The sequence below is a fragment of the Adiantum capillus-veneris genome, chromosome 16 (assembly GCF_014529385.1).
Source record: "Adiantum capillus-veneris isolate H3 chromosome 16, ASM1452938v2, whole genome shotgun sequence".
NCBI classification, from domain to species: domain Eukaryota; kingdom Viridiplantae; phylum Streptophyta; class Polypodiopsida; order Polypodiales; family Pteridaceae; genus Adiantum; species Adiantum capillus-veneris.
The window spans coordinates 10,390,197-10,410,897 of record NC_140946.1 but is presented as its reverse complement, the minus strand read 5'-3'; the positions used below and the strand labels follow the sequence as shown (position 1 = coordinate 10,410,897).

Here is a 20,701-nt window from a genome sequence, read left to right as displayed (position 1 = left end):
GTGTCCTCTTTTTTCTCTTTTGAGAGAAAGAACTTAATTATTTATTTTTATGTATCTAAATTCTCATTGGATCCCCTTTAGAACCTAACCAATAGCGTTCAAGCACATCATGAGGGCCACATGTGGAGGATCATTTGTACATGTGTCTTTTATGTTTATTAAATCATTTGGTTGAATTGAATACTTCAAGGACTTATTCAATCAAGCAAGCATGTGTCTTTTATGCTTATTAAGTCATTTGGTTGAATGGAATACTTCAAGGAATTATTCAATCAAGCATGGACATTCATGCCTCTTGAGATCTTATATTTGAATTTAACATTGCAAAAACCTTAGTCATTTAAGCATAAAAATCACCTCAACCTTTGGGCAAGGTTTCCACAACCACTTTAAGTGCCTTAACACCTCATGCTTGGGTACGATTCCCACCTCGAGGTTAGCCCTAGCATACGTAAGGTCAAAGGACTTTTTAACACTAACTTTTGGAGGTCTTTAATGAAGCTAACCCTAAGGTCTTTTAAGCTTCATTAGGTAGCATTGCTCTTTGAGAGACCATCTCTCATTTGGACCCCTTTACCATTGGCCCGTGTTGAGATAGATCCATAAGCACATGTCTATATTCTAATCCTTGTTCCCATTTATTATCCCACATTAAATGATCAGTTTAATATGAGGAAATCATTTGGGTTGGTTAGATATTAGATTTTATGACACATACTCTCGAGTCAGCCAAGAAGAAATAAAAAGCCTTTTGAATTTAGGCCATTTAACTGACACTCTTGTTTAAGAAAAGCGTGGACCACCAAGTTTGAGCGTTCCCCTTAAAGTAAGAGGCAGCCCTCCGAATCTTAGAGTGCTCTAAGTAACGCCCTCCTGAGAAAGCTATGTCAAACTGCTGTATAAAAGACAAAGCCTTCGAAGCATCTCTATAACCAAAAAATGTGTCAAATTTAATTGATTGTCCACCTTCCTTAAACTCTCGGACTTTCTTGCTTTTGTCTTCTAGAAAGTCATACAGGTTGGCTTTATAAAAATTCTTCTTTTTTGCGTAAAAGCTGTTGTCGTCAGAGTCCGAACTATCTAAAGACGATTCCTCTGTAGAACTGTCAACCACGGGGCGAGATTTAGGCTTCTTTGCCTTTTTCTTGCCCTTTCCGAAGCTTTGCTTTTTGCGTCGCTTTTTACCTTTTCTTTCTTCTTCGCTCGAGTCAGAGGAGCTAGAAGAACTCTCAGAAGAAGAAGAAGAAGAACTGGGTACTCCTTCAAATCACACACGCTTCTTCTGTTTTCTTGCCAATTCAAATGTAGACTGACGACCCAAATAACTCGAGAAGTCAACGTCTTTCTTCTGCTTTTTGTCGTGCTTTTTAGCTTTGTTCTGTGCGTCAAAAATCTAAGCAATTCGTGCTTCAACCACCTCTTCTAATTCTTGCTCTGTGTACATCCTAGGAGTAGGAGGTTTCTTGAGAGCCGGTTTGCCGCCACTGTGAGTGCACCTCATCGAAAGAGGTCTTGCTCATATATTTTGCAAATTTTGGGTCCTTCGCAAAATGGAGCATCATCTTTGTTGCATCTCAATCAATCGTCGACGCTCCATCTCTTTGAGCTCCGCCTGAGTAGGCCGAGGCGGGGCCGTACTCCTTGCGTGAATCTTCGTTGTGATCTCTTCCCGCATCTTCGGATGCACACTCTCAGACTCTGCATCCAGATGCTCTACAGAGTGGTAGGCCTGCCCACTTATTTAAAGAGTTTACAAGGGATGCCAAAAGCAGAGCCCCAAAAGCTGAAATCAAAAGCCTTGTAAAATAAAGCAAAAGGTTTCTACCTCTTATAAGCTCTCTCTCTCTCTCTCTCTCTTTTGAGAGGAAATAAAGAAAACAAATCCCAAAAAGCTCCAAGGTAAGTTTTTTTAGCCAGTATTGCGTAGCCAAAAAGCAGCCCTCAGCTTTCGTAAAACGGGGAGGTCCGTACATGTTGCCACGTGTCCACAATTCCGCAATTCCTGGGCTTTACGCCGCATTTTGTGGGGCCTATCGTACAACCATGCCACATTAGCTTTGTACCTGTCCACCGGGACTATCCCAGGCCTAAAGGGAATGTGTGTGTGTACTGGGCATCCACGTCACCAGTTTGTGACAATTATACCTTCATTAGCTACTTCTTTGGAACCAATCCTCCCATTGAGGCCATCAATGTGAGACTCCATACATAACCTCCTAACAAAGCAGGGTAGGTTTTCATGTCTCCAACCCTAAATAAAGCTAAAGAAACCAATGGACATTGTGTTAGATACTCTGTGGGCATGGGCATGGGCATGGGCATGGGCATGAGTTTCTAGGATGGATTGGCTCCATTTTGCTAGCGCAAGCACCAGCAATCCATAATCCCAACTTAGCTAATGTAAATCTACCTAGAGTACTGCCTTAGAGAAGTAGACATCAATGCTTTTTCCCCCATGTTTCAAGAGTACACCCTTCATGTCAACCTTAGCATTAGGTCAAGTACTTTCTATCAAGTCGGTAAACTATGTTGGAAGGTATCGGCTCCACCCTTCCATAGAATCGAAAACCGAAGCTATTCATTTGCTTTTTAATGTGCACTCACTCCATTGCCTTGTCATACTTGTTACGACTTGTAAAATATTGGTACATTACAATTTTTTGTGCACAAGGCTTTTAAGAGCAACAATTACAGACAGTACCCAAACATTCTTTTATAAACGTACAATCACGTTTAGGACCAAGTATTGTAGAAACTAGTACTACTATGTTTGAAGTCCCTATACATGGATGGAAGAAGACATCACCCAACCATAAATAAACGGAGTGTTTATACACTCAATGGGATGCCAATACATACGGGTGGCACGTAGGATCAAATAGGAAGAGAGAAAATAGAGCATGTCCAATAGGGAGGAGGTCAACGTTACATTGGATATTTTTTAAAAATCATTTGGAAATTGCAAAAAATATGTTGTGAAAAATTCTTGAATCCGTTTTCTTCATTGAAAAGGGACTCGTGGGGGGTCGGAAAGAAGATTTGGGTAGATGTAGTAGGGAGGATTTTGGAAGGAAAAGATAATTTTGGTGTCCCGCATAAGTGTTCTTGAATCTAGTTCCTCTTTCTCACCTCTCCTTCCTCACCTTCTTCATGACCTTCATTCTAAAGGCAACCTAACTCACCTCTTCTCCTTAGGTCACCCTTTCTTACCTCTTCTTCTAGCTAGATGGCCTCACATCATATCACTTCTAGATGCCGTGGAAGTTCCTTGACCTCTACATCTAGAATGCTTCGTAGACCTACAACTTCAATGTTCTCTATCATTGTGCCCATCTCCCTTGGTGAAGATAGATGGACATAAGTTCTTATCTCCAAAGGGTCTTGGGTGCTTATGCAACCACATAGAAAGAAGCCCAAGCATGGTGAAAGTGTCTTCTCAATTGTTCATGGAAGGGAGGGTCTTTGCCTTTAGAATCCAACAAGGCAAGACAGCAATTAAAGAAGTCTTGGTGCAATATGTATACATGCACTCGGTCACGTCACAAAGCTCCCACCTCAAAGGACAAACTCTAAGTTGTTGTTTCTTTATGCCCAATGTTTAAGTTGCACACTATTTAAATTTCAACATGTCTTATAGAGAAGATTCATGTTTGTTCGAGATGTCTTACACTTATTATGTTTATCCCTTATGTTTACTTCCTGCAAATGTCTATCTCTCCTCGTATGAGGAGTGGTAGCCTATTGAGTGTGTTATTGGAGTCATGAGTGTACTCCATGGCCATCTAGACAGTCTACATCATGAGGGGAGAGTTGGAGGGAGCCTTGCAGAGGAGGGAGTGTTATTTTATGATCATTTTTAATAGCTTGTGGACCATGCTGACAATAAGCGATACCTTGAGAAGCTCCTTTTAGAAGCAGAGTGGAATAGATTGGTATGGCTAGTGCTTGACACCTATTTGTTAGAGTAAACTCATAGCGAGTTGTATAGAGATGTGAAAAGATCATTGCATGCAACGACAAATCTTGTCAAGATTATCTTGTTCATGCCTATCTCTGTATTTGTGGAGTTGTTTGGCGTGTTCGATGTGACGGTGAGCAAGATCATGCTAGTTTGCAAGAATATGGATAGCACTCAATCAAGAAAGCTATTTTTTAAGCATTGGTATATGAAGAAAGTTGAATAGGTGCATTGCCATATTGTTTTGGATACACTTGTGGTGAAATACATGATTGCCACACAAACGTTTATTGCTTCCTTTTGGTATGGCAGACATCTGTACATTGGTGGACTCCTATTGCCTATGGAACAGGAATCTGCAAGCTTGGAGAAAAATGAAGTCATGGACATCGGAGGTGTTGGACGAGGCACACTCTCTTATAATGATCATACGTCTATGACAAGAGAACACTCTACATCAACTTCTAATTGATATACATGAAGAGTCACCACATATAACTGGAAGAGTTCTTCTTTGTGCACGATGGAAAGTGCGTGATGAAGAGACGAGAGCGGCAAATTAAGTGCAAGGAGCTTGAAGGAAGTAGAGTGCACATTATCTTATGCACATCTATATATTCCAATTTCCCATAGGGCTATGCCCTCGTTTTTTATCTTGCCATTGGCAAGTTGTAATCATTTTGTTTTTGTAATCAAGACATCTTTCATGGTATTTACAACGATTGTTTATTCAAGAGCATCTTTTTGTATCAAGTTTTCCTATGTACTACATATTTTTTATCTAAGATTCATCACAAACATGAGAGTACAACACAAACAATCATAAAAAAGGAAGTCCAACAAATACTATGAATACCCATGCTTATGAATTATTATGCCATCAAAGTTTGCGACATCCCCATTAGAATTATACAACCTCTAAAGGATTTGTATGAGTACCTTCTCAAGGTAGTCATCTTATGGATCAACATTAAGACCTTGTACTACAAGTGTTGTTGCTAGAGGATTGTATTTTCCCTTCAAGTTATGTCCATCAGGCGACAGAGTGTGAAAGGGGTCCAGTGGGTGTGGAATATGCAAGAAAGGTTTGGTGTACATTTTGGCATAAGGTAAATGAGGATCCTTGTACTCGGGGTCCTCATAATAGTATGAGCGATCTAGTACAAATTGGAAGTAACTCTAGTCTAGTTTTATTGCAAGCTACACGAGATTGAGTACACCTTGGAGGTATCTTCAATGCATGGATGACCATATCCCTACCTTAAAGCATTTGAACACAAAGCTAAAGAAGTTTTTAACGCCAAGCTGTAACATAATGTAATGTCCTGCACAAAACCAATGTGGCACTGGTGTAGGATGGAAAGGGTATGGTTGCCTCCGCAAAAGGTTCCCATTGACATCCAATATAAGCAGTCTCTATACATAAATATAAAAGTATGCTTCATAAATAAAACTTTTGTAACCTAAAAATTATACAACGTGAATGTAACAAGACTCATGGAACTTCATAAAGTTTACGAATTGTATGCATTTGCCAGCGAGTCAAAAAGGTTTACACCATAAAAATTTTGTTACATTCAGCTCAGGCTTGTGAAGGTTCTCTAAGGATGGTGTAGGCCTTGTCTGTAAGAACATGCCAGATGGATTACCATCATACTCTAAAGAGCATATAAATGTGCTGTCTCCATTACATGTGCACTTGTCTGGCGTGTCATCAATTAGTAGTGTGTTCACAGGATCATATGATCCTTTCAAATTGACAAAATGTTTGGCGAATAAAGGAAGAAAGGGCCTTTTTTTTTGTTGTTTCCTATATTAGCAATACATTTTGCTTGATCATACACAAACCTAAAATCATCTTGCTTGATACCAGTTGAATTGCAAACCACTTCTAGTCGGGGGTGGAGATTCTTTGAGATCATGGAGGACCATATCCCCACTTGAAATCGATGAAGCATGAAGCGTAAAAAATTGCCTAGGAATGGGCAGAGTAGGATTGTTCTCCCACCCACAATTTTCTTGGTGGCCTTGGCATCACATCTTTAGAGCGAAAAGCTTCGTGTAAATAACAATCCTTTGAAGCCCAAACTGAGGAGTTTCTTCGATAAATATTGTTATAAGTAGAAGGTGAACTTTTTCAGAATGATAAAATAAAAACATGCATACTTCAATCATATGTGTAACTCTCATCGGAGTAGGTTTCATGACACTTGACCATGAAGATAATCCTCAAAATCTGTCTCGATATTGGCAGTATCGTTGCCCACAACATCCTCCTCATTCTTGTTTATGGTTGTGTCCCCACCTCCTCCGTCTTGCCCCCTCGGTCTCCTTCTTCTCCTCTTGACCCATTGCCTCCTCCACCATTATCTCTCCCTCCCTGCTCTTCACTATCTCCTCCTTCCATTTCTCCTCCACCCTCTTCATGATTTCTCCGATGATCTTCATCTTTATCTTTGTCTGCATTAGATCCCGGTTTAAGGTTGTCTTCTTCTTGATCTTGGTCACCATCTTTGTCTTTATCTTTCTCATTATCTTGCTTTTTCTTTTGGACTGTAACATTTTGTGCATCCTTCTCCGCATTGACATTACTATCTTCTGTCCTTGGAGAATTTTGGTTTGCATGATGGGTTTTCTTATGTTTGGAGTGGATTGGTTCTTTGTTGGACTATTGGCCATCACAACCTCTTCTACACTTGAATTTGGATAGAGGGGTACAAACTTCTCTATCTGCTCTTGCAAGGTTGCTATGTGTGTATGTGTCATTAAGGCTCCACGTAGAAATTGGTGTAGATTTTTGTAAAATTGTAAAACATGGTGTAACTCAAGTTTGTAACTTACCATGTAATGTGCTATCTTAGGCTCTGTCTAAGCTGTTGTGAATTGTTTTTTGAATTGTTGAAGGTATGCCTTGTTATAAACCATTGACCAAGACTCCTTGTCACACATTTTGAAGATGCTATCTAGCACACGGCAGACCTCCACCTTCATTTTGGGATGGAGGCTCTTGGTGCTTTATTGCATTGTGCAGCTTTCTCCATTTCTCATACTCAATTCTACTTAAGTGATTGCTTGCACACTTTCCAATTGTTTTGTTCATTGGTCTGGGGAGAAACCACCTTGCCTTCACACCTTCTATAGAGACCTTTCTAGGAAGATCCTTTTCATTGAATGAAAGCTTTTTTTCTTGCTCAATTTTCACATTTCCTCCATGAAGCCCCATATTTGATAAGACCTTAATAGCTACAATTCCATCGTGGCATTCATATAGATTTTTTATCTTCCATACAAACCTGATGTAAAGGCTAATCAGTTTCTCTAGGACGCGGCCTAGAGCATGCATAATAAAAATATTAACTTTTGTCAATGATATATCAAAAATAGGTTGGAAGATCTTATCCAACAAATGTTGTTTTGGAGCCTTGGTCCACCACCTGTGATCAAGGGCTTTTGCAGGCTCCATGCAGTAGAGGAATGGTAAGGTCATGGCTCCTCTGTTGTAATTGTATTAGCATTTCAATGGCTTCATATCAGAGGCCAAATGCCAAACAACCCAAAAGGTGCCTTTGTCTCCAACTAGTAAGAGTCATTTTCCCTCTCATATGCCCACTAATAAATTTTGGAATGGGGGTTTGGTGAAAGACCCATTTCAATACCTTGTGATCCTCAAAAAGTACCTGCAACAACAGAAGAAACTTAGAGACCAAACCAAAATGCAACACCATCATTCACTTACAAGGAATATAACAAAAATTACTCACAAGAAAGCAACCAAGCCACCAAAAAATCATCTTTGATTGTATAGTAACATTGGATCATCCTTTGGCATGCTAACCATAGCTCTGTCCATGAGAGTTATGGCTACTCCGTCCATCTTCTTCTCATTGAGAATCTCACACTTGTCCATCTTTAAAACAAAGTTGAGTACACCATTTGTTTCAACATAGGCGATTTCATAAAACTCAACCATCCACCTCTGCAACAACTCCACCTCCCTATGAAGATGTATCATCTGCAACAATGCCTCTTTTTCCCTTTGAATTCCTTCGTTATGTGGTACGGGGCTTTGACATACTCGTTTTGCTTCTCGTTAAGCCTCTTTCAAATCCTTCAAACATCTGAGGTCGTTGGTAAGAGTCTGGTATTGATTTCTTTAGCTCTGAATGCAAATTTCATAGTCTTGTTATTTGTTGTGAATTATACCACTCTCATCATCCATAGTACTCTGTACATGCTCTAGGGAAACATTGTTGTTGTTGATAAAACAATCCACCACCTTCCTTTGCACAACCTTAAATTTATTCTCTTGTAGAAGTACTTTGGCAACCTTTGAGGTCACCAAAGTTTTCATTTGCTTTGTTCAGTTATTATGTTCTCCTTGTCAGGCTGCAAAACAACCCTACATGCACAACCCTATTGGTAAGATACAAAAAAGCAACATACATATACTCAAACAAATAAGATAAATAGAACAACAAAGATATGGGAAAAAAAAGAGTCGACATAGCAAGTGCTTACTTGATTACCTTAATCGTTTTCTTGAGTCCTCCTGAACCAACCTTGAGGTCCTCCATGTTTCTTAACTTTTGATTTCTTTGACAAGGACCAAGAGATGTGTCTATATTTATATACAACTCCACTTACTTTTATAGCTTGTTGGTGTCCTCTTCTTGTTTGCTTATCTTGGCTTCTTGCACCTTGCAAAGGTCTCTCAAACTATAAAGATTTGTATGGTTTGTTGAGATTGACTTGCAAAAGCCTAATAGGACGTTTTGGCTGTCTCCATCAAACATTAGAAGAAAGGTGGGGCTTGAGAGAGGCGGTTGACTACAACTTGGAGGATCCACTGGGTAAAGAGAATCATCACACTAGATATCCACATTCTTGGCTTTAGAATTTCTGAGAGCAGTCTTTTCAGTTGCCAATACAAAGCTCCTTGCCCGTCATTTTTGCAATGGAGCATAAGCAGGTAAAAGGTCATTATGAAGATGGTACTTGTTATTGGCATTGCTAATAGGGACAACAGAGTCTTCCATGACTACAAAAATGGTCTTGGGGACTACAAACTGATACAATCTTGGTTTTAAATATCTCAATAGACAGCCATTGCTCCACATTCGAGAGTGAGATTACTAGCTAAACCAAATATAATCTCAAATTTTAGCTCCTTGGAAGTTGGCAAACCTTATTCACTAAAAAATTGTTTTTATAGTATCTAGGCACTAGTAAAAACCATGCTTTCTTTATTCCAAAATAATCAATCTTTTGCTATTTTTCTAGAGAGAGAATGCTGCAAATACCATTTCCTTACAAGGCCCTCCTTTTGACCTCAATATGAGTCTCTAATGTGGTCATATGCATATTCATTACATAGCAGAATATTCTCTTTGATGTCCCTTCTTTATACTCTGTTGAAATTTTTGGTAAGGAAAATATACCGCTTTTCCACCTTGATACCAACAACGTGTATGCCCAGATGCACATATCGTGCATGTATCCTACTTGGAGCATATGAAAAGTTCAATTAGATGAGCATCTCCAAAAACATGGTGTGAGCATTTTTTTCCCCTAGGTCTTGGAGTCACTGGTGTTGGAGTAATTATTGCATGAGACCATAGATTTTTTAAGGAAAGTAAACCAAAATGACTTTTTGATTTAGGAATAACAAATGCTATTGTAGCATGTTTTTCTTCCACACTCTCTTTGTTCCACACAAAAAATTACAATAACTTATAAAAATGGCCATATAATGTCGGTACTATTTAAGGTAATCGATGCAAATACAACCTTTTCCTTATGGGGTGCACCCAAAAAAACTAGAGAAAGCCCAAAAATGTTAGATATGACCAAAATATTCCTTCTTTGAGAGACGTGGTGTGCTACTATAATGTAACTTTAATTTTTAGAAAATATATTTGACACCTTTTTAAACAAGAAAGCCTCTAGGAATTAAACTTGGGTCTACAACTATGACAAACGTTGCAACACAACTTCTTTTCTACGTTTAATTTGTTATCTACTTATTGTCATGCTCTCTTGAGAGCTGCCACATTTGTACTTGACTCTTGACTTCAAACAAGCTGGTTGAACTTGAAGCATGAAACAACTCTGTATTGGTTTATTGCAATTTTCCCAGTCCATTTAAACCCTTGCTTCGGTGGTCTGGCTATTCTTTGAATTAGGCCCCCTCAAATAGCGGGGGATATTTTTAGGAAAACCTCTGTTTCTAAGCTCTTAGAGCTCCAATCTAGGTCTTGTGAGTTGCCTTCTTTCTTCCGAGGTTTTAAGGTGCCGTATCTTTTGCAAGAACTTGAGTTGCCTCTTGGTTGGAAATGAACAAGAAAGAGCAAAATTTCAGGTTATTGATACACTTTATTCTTAAACAATAGCATAAGCTGCCATGCAGAGAATATCAATAAAGAAGGGTTCTTAAAGTAGCAAAGAGAAAAATTTCAGATTATTGATACACGTTATTCTTGAACAGTAGCGTAAGCTGCCATGCATAGAATATCAATAAAGAAGGGTTCTTAAAGTAGCTTCTTAAGAATCACTTTTTAGATGCAAATTCTTAAAGTGTAATGGGTAGTGCGTTACTAGTGTTTACTAAGAAAGTTACTATATTTACCTAAGTGGATTATATCTTTTTATTTTGTGCATGCATGTTATTGTGCTCTTTATGAATTGAAAATAAAGCTTGCAATTTAAGCTTATCATCTACATGCTTTGATGTTGCTTATAGCATCCATGGAGAGATCAATATCAATATTTGCAAGAAACACAAAAATATATTTTGAGCTTGTACTCACAAATAACACAATCTTTTGCAATTGTGATCTTCTTGCAGGACTTCCAAGGAGCTAGTAAGAGGCCAAAGCTTGTGGTGGACATAGTTATGATTATGCAATAGCATGTTGTTAACACTAGTTTGGTACCAAAACGGGACACTTGTGTCCTTTTTTACAAATTTAGATTAAATGCTACTTGCATCAGACGGTGTATTTAAGAAAACCCCCTTGATATGCTTAAATATGTTAGTTAGAGGGTCTTTGAAAAAAAAAACCTTGCATTTTAGAAGCTATCATGGTCAAGAAATATACTCATCAATTGGACCCCCATAAGAATGCGATTGATGCTTTGAAGAAATCAACTTTATAAGGTCAAGAAAAAATGAAGCGACCTTATAGAAAATTGTACACAACTTTTCTACAATTGTGCTATAGATAATTGCAAGTTTCATGTGCAAAAAAATTTACTTTAGAGTATATAAAATAATGGGAAGTTCTACGTGTTTGATATGGCCATTTCAAGCATATTGTTGTATGCATAGAGAAATTATGTTTTTGATGTGTTTTTTAGTTTTAGAAAGTGATACATTGCTTACCCTCTCTAATGAGGACTCAAGGTGGCAAGTAGAAGTACTTTGGTAAGAAACAGTTTTTGGATCATTTCAAATATTCAAAACTGCGCATGCAAAAATTTTGATATTTTAATTCTTGAGACATAAGTATGCAAAACCTCAAATAACTTCAAAGTTTCCACACATATCAACTAAATGTATCAAAGTGCATGGTATGAATACAAATGGGATACCTAAAACCTTGGTTCCAATGCTATTGCGGACTCAAGATTTTCAAGAGTTTTTGCACAATCAAAATTTCAAGATAAGGTGTAAGCAACAAGATTTAAGTAAGTTAGGGAGCCAAAAAAATACGTAGTTTCTTGGTTTTAACATATAAAGTCATTTGGTGTTGTCAAATTGCACTAGAATAGTCCCAATTCCATGAGAGGACATTTGAAAGGCCAAAATTATGCTCTTAGTTAGCACGTGCTCAAGTATGAAATTATGTTTATAATTTGCAATTAAATTTAAAACTATTCCTTGAAGGTCATTCCATTGTTTTGTTACACTAAGTACTAGCACTTGGCTTTTAAAAACATAAAAAAGCTCATCTCTACAAAAAGATATAAGAATTTTATGATTTTTTGGCAAATTAGCTTGAAATTTTACAAAAAAAATTACGTCTTAGAAATTATCACTATTCTCTCCATAGAGCTTGTATTTTGACATGGAGAAAAATTCAATGTTTTCTTTCCCTCATAACCAACCTATGGTAGAAGCAAGGTGTAAAAAACTTATTTCTAGCTTGACAAATAAATTTCCAAAACTTCGTAGGAAAATAGGACACTTTAGTGTCTAGTTACAGAACTAGTGTTAATGGAGGATACTGAAAGTTCTCTTTTCAAGGAAAAGTCAACTGGAAAGAAATCTTGTGATTGATGAAGCAAAACGCAAAAAAACATTCATTAAAACTTTCAAATGGATTTAAAGGCACCTTGCCCTTGCCACATGTATATATTCTCACATGTCATTACACAAGGATGCACATAGAAAACACACAGTAGTCATACGACAAGTGGGAGTAAAAGTCTCTTCATAATCTATGCCTTTTTTATGTGCATAACCCTTTGCAACAAGTCGAGCCTTATAGCAATCAATCTCACCATCCGGCTTGCGTTTCAACTTGTAAACCCACTTTGTACCAATGACCTTTTGCCATGAAGCAAATCACATAAAGTCCATGTGTCATTTTCTATAAATGCATCATATTCTGATTGCATGGCAGTCATCCACTTTTCTGAATTATGTGCTTCATTAAAAAGACAAAGGTTCCTCAACATCATATAAGCTAGACATACCCAAAGTATAACAATCTGATGCATAAGATGCATGGCAAGAACTTGAACGAGAACGACTAGACAAAGGTGCATCCAATTTACTGTCACACAAAGTATGCACCAACCATTTAGGCATATCTCTGGCCTGCTCATTCTCAGCCCTTTCCTCATCAAGCACATCATGTACATCTGCATCAGTAATAGGCTAGGCTAATCTGTAACATTTTCAGAAACCCCCATAGGCTGTACATTTGCCTCATTGGAATTTACATTCGTACTTCCACCACTGAAAATAGACAACAAAGTGTCATAAATGTGCTATGAGCTGACATTATTGTCTCTAGTACATGACAACAAGGGCTGAACAAAGTCTTCCACAAACACAACATCTCGTGAGACCAAGGTGCATTTTTTTGGATGATATAACCTATAACCTTTGCTTTCAACACTATAACCAACAAAAGTACATTTGACAACCTTATCATTCAATTTTTTGTGTTGTGTTTGTGGCACCAATGCATATGCCAAACAACCAAAAACACGCATGTCCTCAATAGAAGATTTTCTATCATGCCATTCTTCATATGGAGTAATAGACTACAAAGATTTCGTAGGACACTTGTTTAGTACATAAGTGGCACACATGATGGCCTCAAGCCAAAAAGAATGCCGTAAATCTTGACTTTTGACCATATATCGTGCCTTTTTTGTAAGTGACCTATTTTTCCTCTCAGCAACACCATTTTGTTGAGGCGTATAAGGCACTGTACATTGGTGTTTTATCCCACGACTAGCCAGAAATGCATTAAATTCATGAGACATATACTCCCCCCTCGATTGGAACGGAGGGTGCCCATAGTACATTTGGAGACATTTTCAGCCATAGCCAAAAATTGTTTGAAGCACATAAATACTTCAAACTTTGCCTTAAGCGGATACACCCATGCATGCCTGGAGTAATCATCAATAAAGGTCATGAAGTAAAGGTAATTGCCCAAGGATAGAGTTTGCATGGGCCCACAAACATCACCATGCACAAGCTGCAAACTGTATGTGGCCCTAATTGAACCATCCTTTGGAAATTTGGAACACTCTATTTTACCCAAAATACAGCCTTCACAGACATGTTTGACAGGTGCTTCAAGAGGCGGCAAAGAAGCAACCCTATCAGATTTTTGCAAACGCAGCAAATTGACAAAATTCAGATGCCCAAAATGTGCATGCCAAAGTTTTGTATTTGAAATAGCCTTTGAATCCACAACTGCATTTGCAAAATTCTACCCACACTTGTCATACAAAGTGAGTTTATACAGCCCACGACATAAAATTCTAAATGCAACAATTTCATCACCAAAATTGAGATCATGTACTGTACATTTGTCATCCACAAATTTGACTACAAGACCAAGCCTAGCAAGTGCAGATACAGACAAAAGATTCTTCTTGATCCCAGATACAAAGTGTATCAACAAGTGTGAAATAACTGCCATTTGTAGTAGTAAGCACAATCTTTCCAACTCCTTGAACTAGATAAGAGGCATTGTTGGCACAAGTAACTGAATTCCCATGAGGGATAGACTCAAGAGAGGTGAACAAATTACGATGTGAGGTAATGTGCTTTGCACCACTGTCAAAATACCACACATGTGAATCTGCAACAACTGACATGCATGCATCATGGACATCAAGATTATAGGTACACTCTGCACAAAAAGCCCATTTTGCATCAACATCAGCATCACAGTCTCCTTTCACAAAAGACTCAACAATAGCTACATTTGTAGTGCATCCATCATTTGCAGTGGAACCACCCTCTTTCTTCTTAGCCTCTTTGGCATTCAACTTAGGACACTAATTGATCAAGTGATCATTAGCTTTACAATAATGGCAATGCATTTTCTTTTTACCCTTATATCACCAGAATTTCCAGACAAATTGCTACCAGTAGAAACATTAGGAACAGGTGATTTTCCACTCATAGAATAACCATAAGAAGTGGTTGCATTGCTATTACCACCCTTTCTTTGAGCAACAATAAAAGCCTGTTCAACTGCATGCTGTCTAGTCCTATTTTTTCTAGAAAGTGACTCTTGCAAGCAATGTGCACAATGCATCAAACTTGACAACTTCTAGATTTCCTTGGGTCATAAGTCTCCAAGTACTAGCAAAAGTCTGGTAAGAGTCTGGGAAGGCATCAAAAACAGTCTGCACAAGGAAATTATATGAAATGACCACCTGTAGAAATAAGTTGCTCATTGATATACTTTACACAAGCAAGGAAAGTGTCCATGTCATCTTCCTCATGCATAATCTTTGATTCCAACTCTTTACGCAGCAATGCAGTTTTAGCCTCATTGTGAATTGCGTGAAGACCAGCTAGAATATCCGAACATGCTGCATCATATAAGCCCACATAGGGTAATTGTCCCCATCCAATCTGTCCTCAGCAGCAAACATCTTGAACACATCTGTGTTGTTGTCAGGCATGGTAAATTTTGCACTAGATATAAAAATTGCCCGAAAAGAGGAGAAGAAAAGCAGGAACGACACGTGATATATTAAAAAAATCGTAGAAGACCGTAAGGACCTGTTATGCAGAAAATGGAAATGACAAAATTTTTGCACAAAATGACAAAAATAGCATGTGCAGTACTGCCTATAGTGGAAATGGAGGTCGAAATGAGCCCAAATAAAAAATATGAGCAGACTGCAAACGCTCGCCAAACCTCACAGAAATTGGAGAAAGTGAGCAGCCGTGTGTTGGAGCTGCTGGCAACGACTAAGCCCGGGAGGACGCAACTTACTCTGCATTAGGGACAAAAATGACACAAAAGGGGTTGTGTAAGGAATTGGTTAACTCACTAATTATCAAAGCCGTTGATGATTAAAACGGCTCCAAATTTGGCCATTTTGGTTATTTAAAGCATATCTACGCAATTTAAAGCATATCTAGGTACATATCTCTAAATATTCAAAAAGATATAGTTTTCTTCACTTTCCTTTGCGGCTCACCTCGAAATTTGTTCTCATTTATGTCACTTGGCGGCAAATAGTTGTTTCCACTTTTGAATCACTCAATCTGTCTTTTTTCTCTCTGACCTTTCACAAGCTTTCTCTCTTCTTTTCTAATGCTGAAAGCTCTGCTACTACATTATCTCCATTATACTTTTTGTGTGTTCATTACTTACAATGAGTAACATCTTCCAATAATGATAACCGCAAGTTCCACTTGAACATTAAGCTAAGACAAGAATATGCTACTACGCTGAGTGTCTATCAAAGACTAGTTACAAGTGCAAATGAAGCACAACAACTTCGCAACGAGGGAAAGAAACACATTGATTTATGGACAGATGGGAGCTTGCATCCATCGGATCCTAACACTGGAAGGTAATCCATCTTTTCACACACCTCATGATTTGATGAGATTTGTTGGAGGATGGGGATGATGACTTACTAGGATATAGTTCTAAGCTATCTCATTTACACATTGATCATATATGGGTTTATTGGTCCAACCTTCTCAAATGCAAGAAGTTTGTGACACAGTGGGGGTGAGTAGAAGGGTTATAGGGCCATCTCTAAAACCTGGTTTCAGGTCCTAAAGTATTATAAGATTAAAGCTTTTGGATTGGCCAGGCGTCACAATGTTGGGAAAGTAAGGACTCTGTTAAACGAAGAAATACCCAGACATTTTGGAGAGTAATATCATATAGAAGGAACGATGACATACGAAAAACAGAAGATAAAATCTTCTTTTGAGTATAATGTTTTTAATAACGTTTGGATGAGTATAAAAAATTTCAATCTGCTATGGTGAGATACTATAACATGCAAGAAGTACATTGTGAAAGAAAACTTATATTTGTTATGAAATTGGATGAAGATCAAATTCAAAATGTCAAAAAATGGAAAGAGTATCCATATCCCTAATGAATAAAGCATTGGATTATCATTCAGGGTAAGCTTGATTCCCCATACCACAAAACTCAATCAGAAATGGAGCTCTGGTGGATTGGAGCAGCTCAAATACCAGTAGAAAAGCATGATACATTTAAATGGCTCTTTTTGTAGACTGATATCCCTTCTATTATACAAGACCAAAATGTAGTTAAACAACTCCGTGTAGATGGCATGGGTGACTTCATTGTAGAATGGCACTTGAGTGACAACCTAAAGGAACTGAAGTGCATATTTGGTGTATGTGGAGGTGCCAATACCAAGTATCCATGTTTGTATTGCATGGCAAGCACTGGAACAAAAGGATGGGTTGTAGAACATGAGATTGGAAAACCACCATCAAGAAATAGTGTGAACGTCATTGACTACCCATCGTCTTCTATGATTTGGGATCCAATTCTAGCAATAGATTAAAAAAATATACATATATGTTCGATGCATGCAAAGATTAGAATCTTGGACAAATTGCTTTGACTCCATCTTGATTGTGCATATTCTATTAAGCCAAGTAAACTTGCAAACGAGTGCATAGAAAAATGCGCGGCTTTTCTCTCTCAAATGGGTTTTCATGGTGGTCAAGTGCATCTAAAAAAAGATCCTACTCTTTTAGAGGAACGGGTGATGTTTTGTAAGATGTTTCAATGGGTGGAGTAAAAGCCAGAAGATTTTTGAGCAAACATGACAACAAACAAGGCGATGCTATGTGAAACTGCTGGAAGGATCTTTGTGTAATAACAACCAATGTCAAAAGTAGACCAGATGTAGCCAACAAACGCATGGAATTGTGGAAGAAGCTCTTAGAAAATCTTCCTAATCTCCTTGTTACTTTGCCTTTCTCAATTGAGTTGGTAGTAAATTCAGTTAGATGACAATAAGTCTTGCCATCCAACACGAAATACTTACCCTCAACTGCTTTGAATTCCTCTGACAAAAAGTCCTTCAATTTGTCTAGCATCACCACAAGATCAAACAAAGGATTGAATATTTCATATGCCTTTGAGTACACTTCCATGTCACCACCATCCATGACAGCAACCAAGATCTTCTCACTTGGGCTCTCCTCTAAAATCTCTTCACGACCTTCACCAATAAGACTCATTTTTTGGTTGAAAATATTGGTACCAAACTTGAGACTTTGCACCAAACTTGGTGCCAAACTTCAAAACTTAACGACGTGAAATAAGCCTGAAGGAGACTTCAATTATTTCCAATCGTGTCATGCAGGAGGTTTAGGGCGTGAAAAAGTAAGACCCGAACGACACGATAGGGGTACGAGGCAAATTTTGCAAACACACCTATCGCGTCGTGCAGGAGGTTTTGGGTTGAGGGCGTGAGAAAATAATACATGAACAATGCGATAGAGGAACGAGGCAGATTTTGCAAACACCACCTATCGCATCATGCAGGACTGGAGGAAATGGCAGATGGAGAAGGAGGGATGAGTGCTTTGACTGCTTTGAAAGGGTTAGAGGATGTATAAAGAATAAGAGTGCTTTGAAAGGGTTAGGCTTAACGACACGATTGTATTTAGGTCAAAGTCCTTCGCGTCTGCAGTCGAAACAAGTAATAAGGCACTAAAAATGGTTATAAGAGTCATTTGAGTATGTATAATCGTGCCGTAAAGGATTTTCAGAGAGTGATCAAAGGCAAAGAAAACGGCAAGGGCCAAGCTTATATAGGGGGTCCAAAAATGACCGTTTGTGACACATGTCACTCATGCACACGTGCCACGTGCAATAACTCCAACAGATACTGTACAGATGGTCGGTGGTATAAAATGGCGATGTCACGTGTTCATTTCTCACCTCTCTTACACAATCCAATTGCGTCGTTTTGTCCTTCCATCATCCTCCACCATCGCGTCCTTCTTCTTCCTCCTATTATGCTTTTACCTTTTCTTCCAATGCGACACTATTGTGATGATTTACCCGCACGACGTGATTAAGCATGGTTTGGTAAGCTGAAAGCAAGTCTTATCGCTTTTTTTGGGCATTTTTATACAAAATGGTTACATTTTTTCCATCTACCTGCACAACGCGATAGCAAAGAGTTTGAAACTTTGGAAACACCTCCTATCGCGTTCTTTGGGCATTTTTTCTCAAAGTGATTATTTTATTCTCACTGCTCGCACGGCACGATAGCGAGTAGTTTTAAACTTTAGAAACACCTCCTATTGCGTTCTTTGGGAATTTTTTCTGCAAGTGATTACTTTCTTCTCATCTGTCCACACGACGCGATAGCGAGTAGTTTTGAATTTTGGAAACACCTCCTATCACGTTGTTCGGATAATTTTTGAAGCATGTGACACTTTCATCCAATCTTCCCGCACGACGCAATAGTGTATCTTTTGGAAATTCTTAAGAACCTCCTATCGCGTTGTTTGGGAATATTTTATGGCAAGGACAAAGCAAACTGCAAGAAAAGTTTACCAGGCTCCGAAGGATTCAGAGAAAGATGAACAGGTATCAGTCAATCCAGAGGTTGGGAAGAAAGAAGAAGAGAAACCACTTACACAACCTCGTCAGAGGCCTACTGCTAGGAAGAGAATGAATTATCAAGTCAAATCTCTAAAGGAGATAAGGAAAGCACATAAATCTACTTGTCTTCTTATTCCAAGGCTACCCTGCATGAGAGTTGTCAAAGAGATATCAGCTAGATTGGTGATCATGATGAAAAGCAAAACTTTTGTTTTAGTAAGGTGGAAATCTCAAGCTTGATGTGCCTTTAGGAGGCTACTGAGGATTTCCTAATAGACTTTATGAATGATAGCTACATTGCAGTTGCATTTGCTCACAGGGTCACACTGATGAGCAAAGATTTTGTGCTTGTGTCAAGGTTGAGGTACAAGTTTGATAAGGCTCTTGAGCCTATTCCTAGTGAGGATCTTAGGGCATATCAAATTCTAAATATCCCCCCTTCCAGGTAGCAGAAGAAGTCAGCGGTTGTCATTGAAGATGTTACACATCAGTATGAGACAAGAAAGGCCAAGGATATCAAAGCAGGCAAGGAGGTTGAGAGGGAGCAAGACATGATGTTAAAAGATGCTATCCTTACAGAGCAAGCAAATATTTTTAGAGCATCCAGCTCTCTCCTTTATGAAAAAGTTACAGGCCAAATGGTTGTGGATGTCTCCATGTGTGGGGATGATAAGGTGTACTGTGACATTTCCCTCAAGACACAAGTATGCTTGTAAACCCCAACATTGAGCTTGGTGATATTGTGCTCTTTATATGTCTCACGTATGTGTTGACCCTTTGCTAATTATTAGTGCATGTGTGTCTACAAGGGCCTCATTGGGAGATGTTTTTTCTTTTTCAGGTGTCTTATGAGGGTTCTTCTAGAGGCTATAGCTATGCAAATATCCATACCTAATCCTCTAGTGACATAGTCCCTATTCAACAAGCAAGAAAGACTTTCAAGTTTTTTTGAAGATTTTGATATGCTGACTTGCAATTACATAATATACCCCTATGTTGAAGGGTAAGCCTTAACTCCTAACAATTTTTAATATTCTGAGGTATTCCTAGCTAATTGTTATTTTTTTGTAGAGGGCATTGGAGTCTTTTTATCTTCAATATTTTGGAGAAAGATATTATATTTATGAATTCATTGCCAAGTATCCATGGGAGAAGTAAACTGTAAGTATGAAGTATGATTTATGCTTGATGGCCCATTGTTTTCTATTAGTAGATTTTTGATTGATGTCTTCTTGTACTGCTGCCAAAATTATCGTTGGTCACCTGAGTACCACAAATAAGATTACAATATAGAAGATTTCAAGTACTACAATCAAAAAGTTCCTTTACAAACAGACTCAATATCTTGTGGATAGAGGGTGCTTGCCAATGCATGGAGATATCTTGAGTCAAGGTGCAGGATGACTATATTCACTGTAAGTGTGCATCTCATGTGCCATTGATTTGTTTTTACTTCTTAACTTATGTATGTACTCATGTTCTTTATTTTCTTTTTCTATTTGCTGCAGTTGCATGAATATCCAGAGTCTTGGGTCATGTGGGTGAGAGAAAAGGTTGTTTCTATGGTTTTGGAAAGATCAGTAAACCCAAATGATCTAGACTCTTCTATGGCACCAACTACACATGAAAT

At 38.3% G+C, this 20,701-nt stretch overlaps 1 protein-coding gene across 4 annotated transcripts in view; it reads left to right on the top strand.

Moving 5' to 3' along the window:
• Positions 1 to 11,141, top strand: part of LOC147438553 (anthranilate phosphoribosyltransferase, chloroplastic-like) — a 144,388-nt gene extending 133,247 nt beyond the window's left edge. For 3 of the 4 annotated variants that reach the window (XM_086484137.1, XM_086484136.1, XM_086484133.1), the window contains exon 5: positions 4,271 to 4,686. The gene's annotated coding sequence lies outside the window, so the exon portion shown is untranslated. Of the gene's footprint in view, positions 1 to 4,270; positions 4,687 to 10,802 lie in introns of those variants that run through there. The other variant, XM_086484134.1, reaches the window with a different exon arrangement.
• The last annotated feature ends 9,560 nt before the right edge of the window (positions 11,142 to 20,701 follow it).